At 48.4% G+C, this 12,399-nt stretch overlaps 1 long non-coding RNA gene across 1 annotated transcript; it reads right to left on the bottom strand.

The window, feature by feature from the left end:
• Positions 1 to 3,860: 3,860 nt before the first annotated feature.
• Positions 3,861 to 6,716, bottom strand: LOC147965221 (uncharacterized). The gene is made up of 3 exons (XR_015607389.1): positions 6,606 to 6,716; positions 6,185 to 6,513; positions 3,861 to 4,079 (listed from the first exon to the last, which is right to left on the bottom strand). It is a non-coding gene; the product is annotated as an uncharacterized LOC147965221 (long non-coding RNA).
• Between the last annotated feature and the right edge of the window lie 5,683 nt (positions 6,717 to 12,399).

Here is a 12,399-nt window from a genome sequence, read left to right as displayed (position 1 = left end):
CCCGTAATCCGATAGTTGGCGAGGCGAATGGGAGGCGGTGGCCGCAAAATCAATGCGGCGACGGCGGCAAGCCTGCTCCGAGGAGCTCGGCAGAGGGGAAGAAACAGCAAGGGAGTGGGAGAGCGAGGGGGGATCTGGTGGGGAGAGGAAGAGGCGGAGCGGGCGAGGAGAAGGACTCGACGCGTCCGGGGGCGGCGACCTTATCGTCTCAGTGATGGTGACGGCGAGGTGGTCAGGCTGCGGCTGATACGTCTCCAATGTATCTATAATTTTTGATTGTTCCATGCTATATTATATTCCGTTTTGGACATTGTTGGGCTTTATTATAAACTTTTATATTATTTTTGGGACTAACCTATTAACCGGAGGCCCAGCCCAGAATTGTTGTTTTTGCCTATTTTAGGGTTTCACAGAAAAAGAATATCAAACGAAGTCCAAACGGAATGAAACCTTCGGGAACGCGATTTTCGGAACGAACATGATCCAGAGGACTTGGACCCTATGTCAAGACATCAACCAGGAGGCCACGAGGTAGGGGGGTGCGCCTACCCCCCTGGGCACGCCCACCACCCTCGTGGGCCCCTTGTTGCTCCACCGACGTACTCCTTCCTCCTATATATACCTACGCACCCCCAAACTACCAGATACGGAGCCAAAACCCTAATTCCACCGCCGTAACTTTCTGTATCCACGAGATCCCATCTTGGGGCCTGTTCTGGAGCTCCGCCGCAGGGGGGATCGATCACGGAGGGCTTCCTACATCAACACCATAGCCCTTCCGATGAAGTGTGAGTAGTTTAGCTCAGACCTACGGGTCCATAGTTATTAGCTAGATGGCTTATTCTCTCTTTTTGGATCTCAATACAAAGTTCTCCCCCTCTCTTGTGGAGATCTATTCGATGTAATCTTCTTTTGCGGTGTGTTTGTTGAGACCGATGAATTGTGGGTTTATGATCAAGTTTATCTATGAACAATATTTGAATCTTCTCTGAATTCTTTTATGTATGATTGGTTATCTTTGCAAGTCTCTTCGAATTAACAGTTTGGTTTGGCCTACTAGATTGATCTTTCTTGCAATGGGAGAAGTGCCCCCGGGTCTATCTTCCATCATATTAACCTTCCAATACTTAGTTATTTTTATTTCCTTTTATTTTACTTTGCATCTTTATCATAAAAATACCAAAAATACTACCTTATCATATCTATCAGATCTCACTCTCGTAAGTGACCGTGTAGGGATTGACAACCCCTTATCGCGTTGGTTGCGAGTATTTATTTGTTTGTGTAGGTACGTGGGACTCGTGCGTGGCCTCCTACTGGATTGATACCTTGGTTCTCAAAAACTGAGGGAAATACTTATGATACTTTGCTGCACCACCCTTTCCTCTTCAAGGGAAAACCAACGCAAGTGCTCAAGAGGTAGCAAGAAGGATTTCTGGCGCCGTTGCCTGGGAGGTCTACGCAAAAGTCAACATACCAAGTACCCATCACAACCCTTATCTCCTGCATTACATTATTTTCCATTTGCCTCTCGTTTTCCTCTCCCCCACTTCACCCTTGCCGTTTTATTCGCCCTCTCTCTCTCTCTCTATCCTCCCTCTCTTTCTCTATTTGCCTCTTTTTGCCCATTCCTCGTTTACTTGTGTGTTGGATTGCTTGCTTGTCGTTATGGCTAGTCCCCTATCTTCCCCTTTGTCTCCCGAGTTTGAGGTTCTTCACTTCAAACAAAGACAAGGAGAAAAATTAAAATATGCTTGGTTTAGAATGATGGGGTTTTATCGTAATAGCACCCTAGAGGTGAATTTTAGAATTCTGCTTCGCAACTTTTATGTTGGATTAAATCTATCTCATAGACAACTCTTGGATTGCCTTGCCAAAGGCAATTTTATTGAAATTGATCCCAGTATTGCACATGAAATTATAGAGGGTATAGTGGGAACACTACCCCAACAAAATGGGCATCGTCATAACCAAGAAGAAACGCAAATTTTCGAGAAAATTTGTGAATTAACCTAGATCTTACAAAAATCTCTTCAACCTCTTAAGAGTGTTAGCGGGAATCTCCACCGCATGAATATGTTGATTACCCTTTGCAATAAGCAATTGGATTCTTTAGATCTAAAAATTTCCTAATATGAGGTTAAACGTAAGGAACCTCCCGGATTCGAGCATAACTCCGCAAAAAAATAAAAACCCAAGATGATATCACCTAGATCTATCATTGCTTTTTCTGCCCTAGCTAGGGGCGTTAAACGATAGCACTTGTTGGGAGGCAAGCCAATTTTATTTTTATTCCTTGATTTTTGCTCCTGTTTAGTAATAAATAATTTATCTAGCCTCTATTTTGGTTGTGTTTTTTGTGTTTAATTAGTGTTTGTGCCAAGTAGAACCGTTGGGAAGACTTGGGGAAAGTCTTGTTAATCTTGCTGCAAAAAACAGAAACTTTAGGGCTCACGAGAACTGCTTCCATTTTTATTTCTAAAGTGCTATTTAGTTAATTCCTTTTGCATATGATTAATAGATAAATTCCTCACGTACAGAAATTTATTTTAGAATTTTTGGGGTTCCAGATCTTGCGTTAGCTACAGATTACTACAGACTGTTCTGTTTTTGACAGATTCTGTTTTTCGTGTGTTGTTTGCTTATTTTGATGAATCTATGGCTAGTAAAATAGTTTATAAACCATAGAGAAGTTGTAATACAGTAGGTTTAACACCAATATAAATAAAGAATGAGTTCATTACAGTACCTTGAAGTGGTGTTTTGTTTTCTTTCGCTAACGGAGCTCACGAGATTTTCTACTTTAAGTTTTGTGTTGTGAAGTTTTCAAGTTTTGGGTAAAGATTTGATGGGTTATGGAACAAGGAGTGGCAAGAGCCTAAGCTTGGGGATGCCCATGGCACCCCCAAGATAACCTAAGGACACCTAAAAGCCAAAGCTTGGGGATGCCCCGGAAGGCATCCCCTCTTTCGTCTACTTCTATCGGTAACTTTACTTGGAGCTATATTTTTATTTACCACATGATATGTGTTTTGCTTGGAGCGTCTTGTATTATTTGAGTCTTTATTTGTTAGTTTTACACAATCATCCTTTCTGCACACACCTTTTTGAGAGAGACACGCATGATTCAGAAATTATTAGAATACTCTAAGTGCTTCACTTATATCTTTTGAGTTATATAGTTTTTGCTCTAGTGCTTCACTTATATCTTTTAGAGCACGTCGGTGGATTTGTTTTATAGAAACCATTTGTAACGCCCCGGACACACCTGCCGGTGGTCGTTACTCCTGGCGGGATCTAGAATGGCCCCACAGATCAATACTAGTCTTTTCTACGCACTTTCTCCTCACTCATGCGCACCCGGGAGCAACTTCCAGGTCGGTCACCCATCCTGACACTACTCCAAGCTAAGCATGCTTAACTTCGTAGTTCTGTCCGAATGGGCTCCCAGAAAAGAAGGAATTCCTTATTGATATGAGTAGTCTATCATCCCTAATAAGCCAGGCCATCACATACACCCCCACTCAGAGTAACCGATGTCCCCGTCGGGCCACAGGAACGTTCCCTCTTGGCACATACGTCTATGCTTCCAGTCCAGTACATGTGCCATGCCGTGTGCCACGACGGGTCACAAACGTCATGAACAACATGACCACGCACCTGTCCGCAACCATCCGTGTAACCGCGAGGGTCGCCTCTGATACCAACTTGTAACACCCACGATGCGGCTATATCTCCCACGTGTCGAAGCACGACTTAGAGGCATAACCGCATTGTAGGCATGTCGCAAGAGGGGTAATCTTTACACATCCCATGTACTGAATAAGAAAGGGATAAAGAGTTGGCTTACAATCGCCACTTCACACAATACATGAATATAGCATTACATTATCCAGATACAATCAAGGTCCGACTACGGAACCAAATAAAGAAAGACCACCCCTAATGCAAAAGATCCCCGATCGCCCCGACTGGGCTCCACTACTGATCAACTGGAAACGAAACAACACAATGAACACGATCTTCATCGAGCTCCTCCTTGAGCTCAGTTGCGTCACCTGCACGGGTATCATCGGCACCTGCAATTTTTTGAAGTAATCTGTGATTCACGGGGACTCAGCAATCTCACACCCTCGCGATCAATACCATTTAAGCTTATGGGTAGGAAAGGGGTAGTGAGGTGGAGCTGCAGCACTAAGCATATATGGTGGCTAACTTACGCAAATAAGAGCGAGAAGAGAAGCAATGCAACGGTCGTGAACTAGAAGTGATCAAGAAGTGATCCTGAATGTACTTACGTTCAAGCATAACACCAAAACCGTGTTCACTTCCCGGACTCCGCCGGAAAGAGACCATCACGGCTAGACACGTGGTTGATTCATTTTAATTAAGTTAAGTGTCAGGTTGTCTACAACCGGATATTAACAAATTCCCATCTGCCCATAACCACGGGCACGGCTTTCGAAAGTTCAAAACCCTGGAGGGGTGTCCCAACTTAGCCCATCACAAGCTCTCACGGTCAATGAAGGATATTCCTTCTCCCAGGAAGACCCGATTAGACTCGGAATCCCGGTTACAAGACATTTCGACAATGGTAAAACAAGACCAGCAAAGCCACCCGAATGTGCCGACAAATCCCGATAGGAGCTGCACATATCTCGTTCTCAGGGCACACCAGATGAGCAAGACGTCGGGTTGGCATAGACCCTGGTTGCCCAGGGGGCGCCGGACATCGCTCAGGTTGGACCAACACTTAGAGAAGCACTGGCCCGGGGGGGGGGGTTAAAATAAAGATGACCCTCGGGTTAATTACTCCCAAGGGAAAAGTATAGGTTGTTAGGCAAATGTAAGACCAAGGTTGGGCCTTGCTGGAGGAGTTTTATTCAAAGCGAACTGTCAAGGGGTTCCCATAACACCCAACCGCGTAAGGAACGCAAAATCAAGGAACATAACACCGGTATGACGGAAACTAGGGCGGCAAGAGTGGAACAAAATACCAGGCATAAGGCCGAGCATTCCACCCTTTACGAAGTATATAGGTGCATTAATTAAAATAAGAGATATTGTGATATCCCAACAAATATCCATGTTCCAACATGGAACAAACTCCATCTTCACCTGCAACTAGCAACGCTATAAGAGGGGCTGAGCAAAGCGGTAACATAGCCAAACAACAGTTTGCTAGGACAAGGTGGGTTAGAGGCTTGACATGGCAATATGGGAGGCATGATATAGCAAGTGGTAGGTATCGCGGCATAGCAATAGAGCGAGAAACTAGCAAGCAAAGATAGAAGTGATTTCGAGGGTATGATCATCTTGCCTGAGATCCCGCAAGGAAGAAGGACGAGTTCGTGAAGAAGACAAACGGACGTAGTCGAACGGATCCTCACAAACGCGACGTTATCGGAACTAACCCGAAGAAGCAACAATGGAAAGAAGCAAACAACATAGTAAAACAACAACCACATAAACATGGCATGATGCACAACCAAGTATGATGCATGACCGGTTTAATGATACATGGCATGGCAAAGTGCACAAACAATCCTACAAATTAAGTGGAGCTCAATATGCAATGAGTTGCATGTTGACGGAACACCACATTCAAGTTATTTAGTTCGATCTCATTTATGTACCCAACAATATTAAATGTTGTTTAACATGACAAGGGGTGAAGCATATGAAAACTACCTATCTAGGCAAGTTTAAATGAGGCCGGAACAACAAACAACAAGTCCGGAAACTCCTCATGTGCATATTTTAGGTTTGGTACTGTTCTGCCCTAAACACAATTTTAGAGTTGTTAAACATGCAAAGAAAGTACACCATGTTAAAGCAGGCATTTTTCTACCCCATTTACATATAAACTTTATTAAATTTGGAGCTACGGTTAATTAGTTATGAAATAAAACATTTTAAACATAGATGAAAGTTGGATATTATGAAACTAGACAAAATTCTAAGCAGATTTCATATATAATTTGTTTTAATATGATGCACCATTTGTGAGTTGTTAAATGAATGATCTAGAGGGAATTTTCTACAAAACTATTTTACTGGACTAATTAGCAAATTCCCAGGTGCTGGAAAAAACATACACGGGCTGAAACTGGGTGAGCGTAGGATAATATTCAGTGCCGAGGGTGTCACATAAGCAAACAGGGATGGGCTGGCTTGTGCTCACCTCGTGGGCCTTGGGCCAGCGGATCTGGTGGGCTAAGGCTGCAGCAGGGCACGGGCGACTGGGCCTTGGCACTGAGCGAGGTCAAACCGAGGCCCACCAGGGCGATGGGGCGGCCTGGACATGCTGGTCTGCAGTGGATATGGGCCACGAGCAAGGCAGCGGTCAACGCCGGCGTGTGGTGTTGCCGTGGTGGTCCGGTGATGTCGCAGGACGGTGGGGAAGGTCGGAGATGGTGGCGGGGCGAAGGGGCAACCGGATCCGGGGGCGGCCGGCCCGTTTCCAGCAATGATGAGGCTGGCCGGCGAGGTGCGGCACTCCGGCGGCGGTGCCTGTCCATGGGTAGAGAGAGGTGAGAGATTCGGGTGAGGGAGGAAGAGAGAAAGGAGAAGAAGCAGTAGGGGAGTACGGCGCAGCGCCCGACCTGTAGGACGCCGGCGTCGAGGCGGTGAGGTCCGGCGATGCCGCGGTGGCCGGCGGTTGAAGGTGTGACGCGGAGGAGCTCGGGATCGAGGGGCTCCTCCCTCGATCCAGATCACGAATGGGAACACTCGAGTGGCGGTGGAGGCTCGGACCTAGATGGGCTCGGGCCGGCCTCAGATGGGCCCTGAGGGCCGCGGCGAAGTGGGCGCGAAGAGGACAAGTGGCAGGGTGTGGTTGGCTGCATGTGGTGACGCTGCTGACGTGGCGGCGGCGCTGGGTGGTGCTGGCAGCGACAAGTGGCAGAGAGGGCTTCGGCCGATGGGGAAAAGGATGAGAAAGGTGGGAAGAGGCTGGCGGCGCATGGATTTCGAGGAAGGAGTTGTCTGCTGCCAAAAATGGAAGGGGGGCTTCCTTTTATAGCTAGGGCTAGGATTTGAGGGGTTAGGAGGGGTTTTCGGACCGTGCGATCACCATCGGACGGCTCCAGACGCGAGAAGGGGTAGGTGGGCTGCTGGTGGGGATAGTGGGTTGTGTAGAGAGGGGGTGGTCTACAACGAACGAGGAGGAATGCAACCCGACGGCTGTTTCCGGATACCGAAAACGTCCAACGATAGACCGGCTATACTGCCGCTATAGTTATCCGTTGGGGTGTCTAACGAACTCCGAATGCGATGAAACTTGGCAGGCGGCCTACTGACAACATAACAACACCACATGCCAACTTTCAACCCATTCCAAGAACATTTTCCGGCCACTTATAAAATACTATTACGGACATGACGCGGGCGCGTGCAAGTGTGTCTGGGCTCAGAATGGAAAACGGACGAAACTGGGGGAACCCGGACGGATGCAAGTTTTGAAAACATGATGATGCAATGCACATGATGACATGAGAAGATGCAACACGCAAGCGAAATACACGGCAACACAACGAATAACTGGGAGACACCTGGCACATCGGTCTCGGGGCATCACACCATTGTTCTCTCATGCTTCACTTAGATTATTTTGAGAGTCCTACAAAACAGCATGGTAATTTGCTTTAATTATTTGAGGCATTCAAGATTAAATAAATAAAATTTTCTTATGAGTGTGTTGAATACTATGAGAAGTTTGAAACTTGATAATTGTTTTGAGATATGGAGATGGTGATATTATAGTCGTGCTAGTTGAGTAGTTGTGGATTTGAGAAATGCTTGTGTTGAAGTTTGTGATTCCCGTAGCATGCACGTATGGTGAACTATTATGTTAAGAAGTCGGAGCATGATGTATTTATTGATTGTCCTCCTTATGAGTGGCAGTCGGGGACGAGCGATGGTCTTTTCCTACCAATCTATCCCCATAGGAGCATGCGCGTAGTACTTTGCTTCGATAACTAGATTTTTTCAATAAGTATGTGAGTTCTTTATGAATAATGTTGAGTCCATGGATTATACGCACTCTCACCCTTCCACCATTGCTAGCCTCTCTAATACCGCGCACCTTTCGCCGGTATCATACACCCACCATATACCTTCCTCAAAACAGCCACCATACCTTCCTATCATGGCATTTCCATAGCCAATCCGAGATATATTGCCATGCAACTTTCCACCATTCCGGTTATCATGACACGCTCCATCATTGTCATATTGCTTTGCTTGATCATGTAGTTGACATTTTAGTTGTGGCAAAGCCACCGTTCATAATTCTTTCATATAAGTCACTCATGCATCATTGCTATCCCGGTACACCGCCGGAGGCATTCATATAGAGTCATACTTTGTTCTAAGTATCGAGTAGTAATCATTGAGTTGTAAATAAATAGAAGTGTGATGATCATCATTCATAGAGTATTGTCCCCCCCCCCAAAAAAAAGGAGAAAGGCCAAAGAAAAAAAGGGAGGCCCAAAAAAGGGGGCAATACTACTATCCTTTTTTTCCACACTTGTCCTTCAAAGTAGCACCATGATCTTCATAATAGAGAGTCTCCTATGTTATCACTTTCATATACTAGTGGGAATTTTTCATTATAGAACTTGGCTTGTATATTCCAATGATGGGCTTCCTGAAAATGCCCTAGATCTTCGTGAGCAAGCAAGTTGGATGCACACCCACTTAGTTTCTTTTTGTTGAGCTTTCATATATTTATAGCTCTAGTGCATCCGTTGCATGGCAATCCCTACTCACTCACATTGATCTCTATTAATGGGTACCTCCATAGCCCGTTGATACGCCTAGTTGATGTGAGACTATCTTCTCCCTTTTTGTCTTCTCCACAACCACCATTCTATTCCACCTATAGTGCTATGTACATGGCTCACGCTCTGTTTTTATCATTTACCTACTCGAGGACGAGCAGGAATTAAGCTTGGGGATGCCTGATACGTCTCCAATGTATCTATAATTTTTTATTGTTCCATGCTATATTATATTATGTTTTGGACATTATTGGGCTTTATTATACACTTCTATATTATTTTTGGGACTTACCTATTAACCGGAGGCCCAGCCCAAAATTGCTATTTTTTCCTATTTCAGGGTTTCGCAGAAAAAGAACATCAAACGGAGTACAAACAGAATGAAACCTTCGGGAACGTGATTTTCGGAACGAACATGATCCAGAGGACTTGGACCCTACGTCAAGACATCAACCAGAAGGCCACGAGGTAGGGGGCGCGCCTACCCCCCCCCCCCCCGGGCGCGCCCTCCACCCTCGTGGGCCCCCTGTTGCTCCACCGACGTACTCCTTCCTCCTATATATTCCTACGTACCCCAAACTACCAGATACGGAGCCAAAACCCTAATTCTACTGCCGTAACTTTCTGTATCCACGAGATCCCATCTGGGGGCCTGTTCCGGAGCTCCGCCGGAGGGGGCATCGATCACGGAGGGCTTCTACATCAACACCATAGCCCTTCCGATGAACTGTGAGTAGTTTACCTCAGCACTACGGGTCCATAGTTATTAGCTAGATGGCTTCTTCTCTCTTTTTGGATCTCAATACAAAGTTCTCCCCCTCTCTTGTGGAGATCTATGCGATGTAATCTTATTTTGCGGTGTGTTTGTTGAGACCGATGAATTGTGGGTTTATGATCAAGGTTATCTATGAACAATATTTGAATCTTCTCTGAATTCTTTTGTGTATGATTGGTTATCTTTGCAAGTCTCTTTGAATTATCAGTTTGTTTTGGCCTACTAGATTGATCTTTCTTGCAATGGGAGAAGTGCTTAGCTTTGGGTTCAATCTTGCAGTGTCCTTTCCCAGTGACAATAGGGGCAGCAATGTCGGGGTATGGGGTCCCGGCAAACCCTTAAGGTTCGAACACTAGGGTGCGCGTGAAGTCTTTCCCTCCAACCGATCTACGCTCTAGCTTACTAGGGTCTCGCGGACGAACTCAACGAACTCAGAACAAAAAAGGACACAAGGTTTATACTAGTTCGGGCCACCGTTGTGGTGTAATACCCTACTCCAGTGTGGTGGTGGTGGATTGCCTCTTGGGCTGATGATAGACAGTACAAGGGAAGAACTGCCTCCTATGGTTAAGGTGTTCTTGTGCATATGAACTTGTGTGTCTCACCCCTTCTCTCTACTCCGATCCCCTGTCCCAGTGTGGTGGCTAGTCCTATTTATAGAGGCCCTAGTCCTCTTCCCAAATATTGAGCGGGAAGGGAGCCAACAATGGCGGGCTAATTTGAAGGGGAACAGCTAGTACAAGCTATCCTGACAAAAGTAGTCTTCGCCTGCACAAAGTTCTGGTGGTGACGCTGTTCTGGGCTCAACGGTGACCTCCGTCTTGCAGTCCTTCGTCTTGGTATTCTTGCACCGAAATGGCAACCTTTGCCTAATGCCTCGGTACTCTGCGGTTGCGCTTGCCCCCTTTGCACCAAAGAGGAAACAAGGACGCTGTGCGCGTTGGCGCCCGCCTGGCGCCCTCCTGGTGTTGCTCATCATGCCTCAGGTCACGAGGGCCTCGTGAGGTTCGCCTCACCTTGATATCTCCGCTCCTTGTGAGCCTGCTTAGCTAGGACACTCCAGAGGAGGTCTTGCGTCGTCCGCCTCGCGAGGCTGGGCCCCTCGCGAGGGTCTTGGGCGCTTTGTTTGTGGAGATGGGCCGTACGGCCTGCTGGCTCAGCCACGCCGCGGGCCACAGGCAGGCAAGTCTGGGGACCCCCGTTCCCAGAACGCCGACAGTAGCCCCCGGGACCAAGGTGCGCTCGGGCTTGGCTTCGTGGCGAAGCCCAGGGTCAAGCTTGAAGCGTCGCGGACCCCAAAAGCCTGCAGCCTCGGTTGACGCGTGGCGATTGATTAGACGTGGGCGTCTCCGCTTCCCCACGCTGCTTCGGCGACTGCACGACTTGACAAGTCCCTGCGACATGCAAGGAAAACCATCATTACCTGTGATCATGGGAGACGCCGGTTGGCCTTCTCTTGCTATAAATGGGGAGGGGGCGGAGCCCCCGTTGCCCATCTCTTCCTTGCTTGCTTCCTCCTTCTCGCTCCATTGCTTGCTCCAATCATCAGAAGATTTTCCACCGAGGAGAAGGGGAAAGCCCCCCGGGATGCCCTGGAGTTGCTCCCTCCGAAGAAGAGGTGGATCCATCACCGCGATGAGGCGGCGTTGCAGGTGGTGGGGAGGCCTTTGTGCGAGCAGCCTCCGCCGGGGTACCCACTACCCTTGTACGCCCAAGCCGCAGGCTCGGGAGGACGAAGTGGCGAGCAGCGTCACCCACACCGCCCCTAGGGTCGCCGCGCCTCTGCGACGCGGGGCGTCCATGCAGCGGACTCCTCGCGCGAGCTGGTGCTGTGGACGCCGACGTCTCCAAACTCCTGGATCTGCTTCCCACGGTTCTTCTCCCGCATGATGCCGCCGAGGGGGCCTCTCGAGCTCTGGCTGCAGCATGCCGATTGTGGCCCTTCGGCGATTAGAGTGAAGATCAAAGCGGTCCCCGTTGGCAAAATCTTCATGACTCGTGGCTGGGGCGAGATTACACGGATCTGACGCGCGAGGGGTGCCCTCGCGATCCACTTCGAGTACGACGGCGCCTCCACACTTCTCTTCAAGGTCTTCGACGCCGAGGGCCGCCGCCTGGAGTGCTGCTCTGGAGAAGAACGTGAGGCTGTTGCACGCTCTGCCTGCGACTACTCCAGCAGCAGCAGCCCTTGGGAGTCTAGCAGTTCTCCTGAGCTCTATGAGACTCCGGAGACGAGCGACGACAGCTACGTCCTCGCGAGCTCTCGCCGTGCCCAAGGCAAGGTTGCAGCGTCCGGCCGCCGCCGCCGCCGCTGATCTGGATGGGGTTGGCGCTGGCCTCCCGTGGCCCACTGTTGATGATGGCATCCGCCAGGGGAGGATGTAGATAGGATCTCCCTTAGCATCAGCTTTTGTTTCCTGCGAAGAATCATAAATCACCCCGTGGGGGCATGTAAGGATCTGCAATGCCTTTGTACCTATTTTCCTTGTTATGAAAATTTGATGAATGTGCGCCCCGTTAAGGCTCGGCCTCCCCTTTCTTTCCTCGCGATATCTTGTTCCTCTACGCTGACGGGTCCCGGTCCCAAGGCAGCTATAGTCGTCGCTGGTATGCCAGGTCACGATGCCACGGTCAAGGCCAGGACGTGCGCAGCCCGAGGTCTAGTAAGAGCCCCTGAGGCGCGATGCTCAGGAGGTCCCCCTTAGCGCCCAAGCGGCCATGGCAAGGGAAGAAAGGAAGATGACTTGGCCACAACAGGGTTGCGGCATGGTGTGAGCGACTATTAGGCCCAAATATTTTGTTGATCTGAGGATGAGACTCATCTTGATGAATTCGCGGTGA

Source organism: Triticum urartu, chromosome 6A (assembly GCF_056163025.1).
Source record: "Triticum urartu cultivar PI428250 chromosome 6A, HENAU_Tu73, whole genome shotgun sequence".
Lineage (NCBI taxonomy): Eukaryota > Viridiplantae > Streptophyta > Magnoliopsida > Poales > Poaceae > Triticum > Triticum urartu.
Note: the sequence above shows the minus strand (reverse complement) of the source record. Positions and strands in the feature narration are given on the sequence as shown.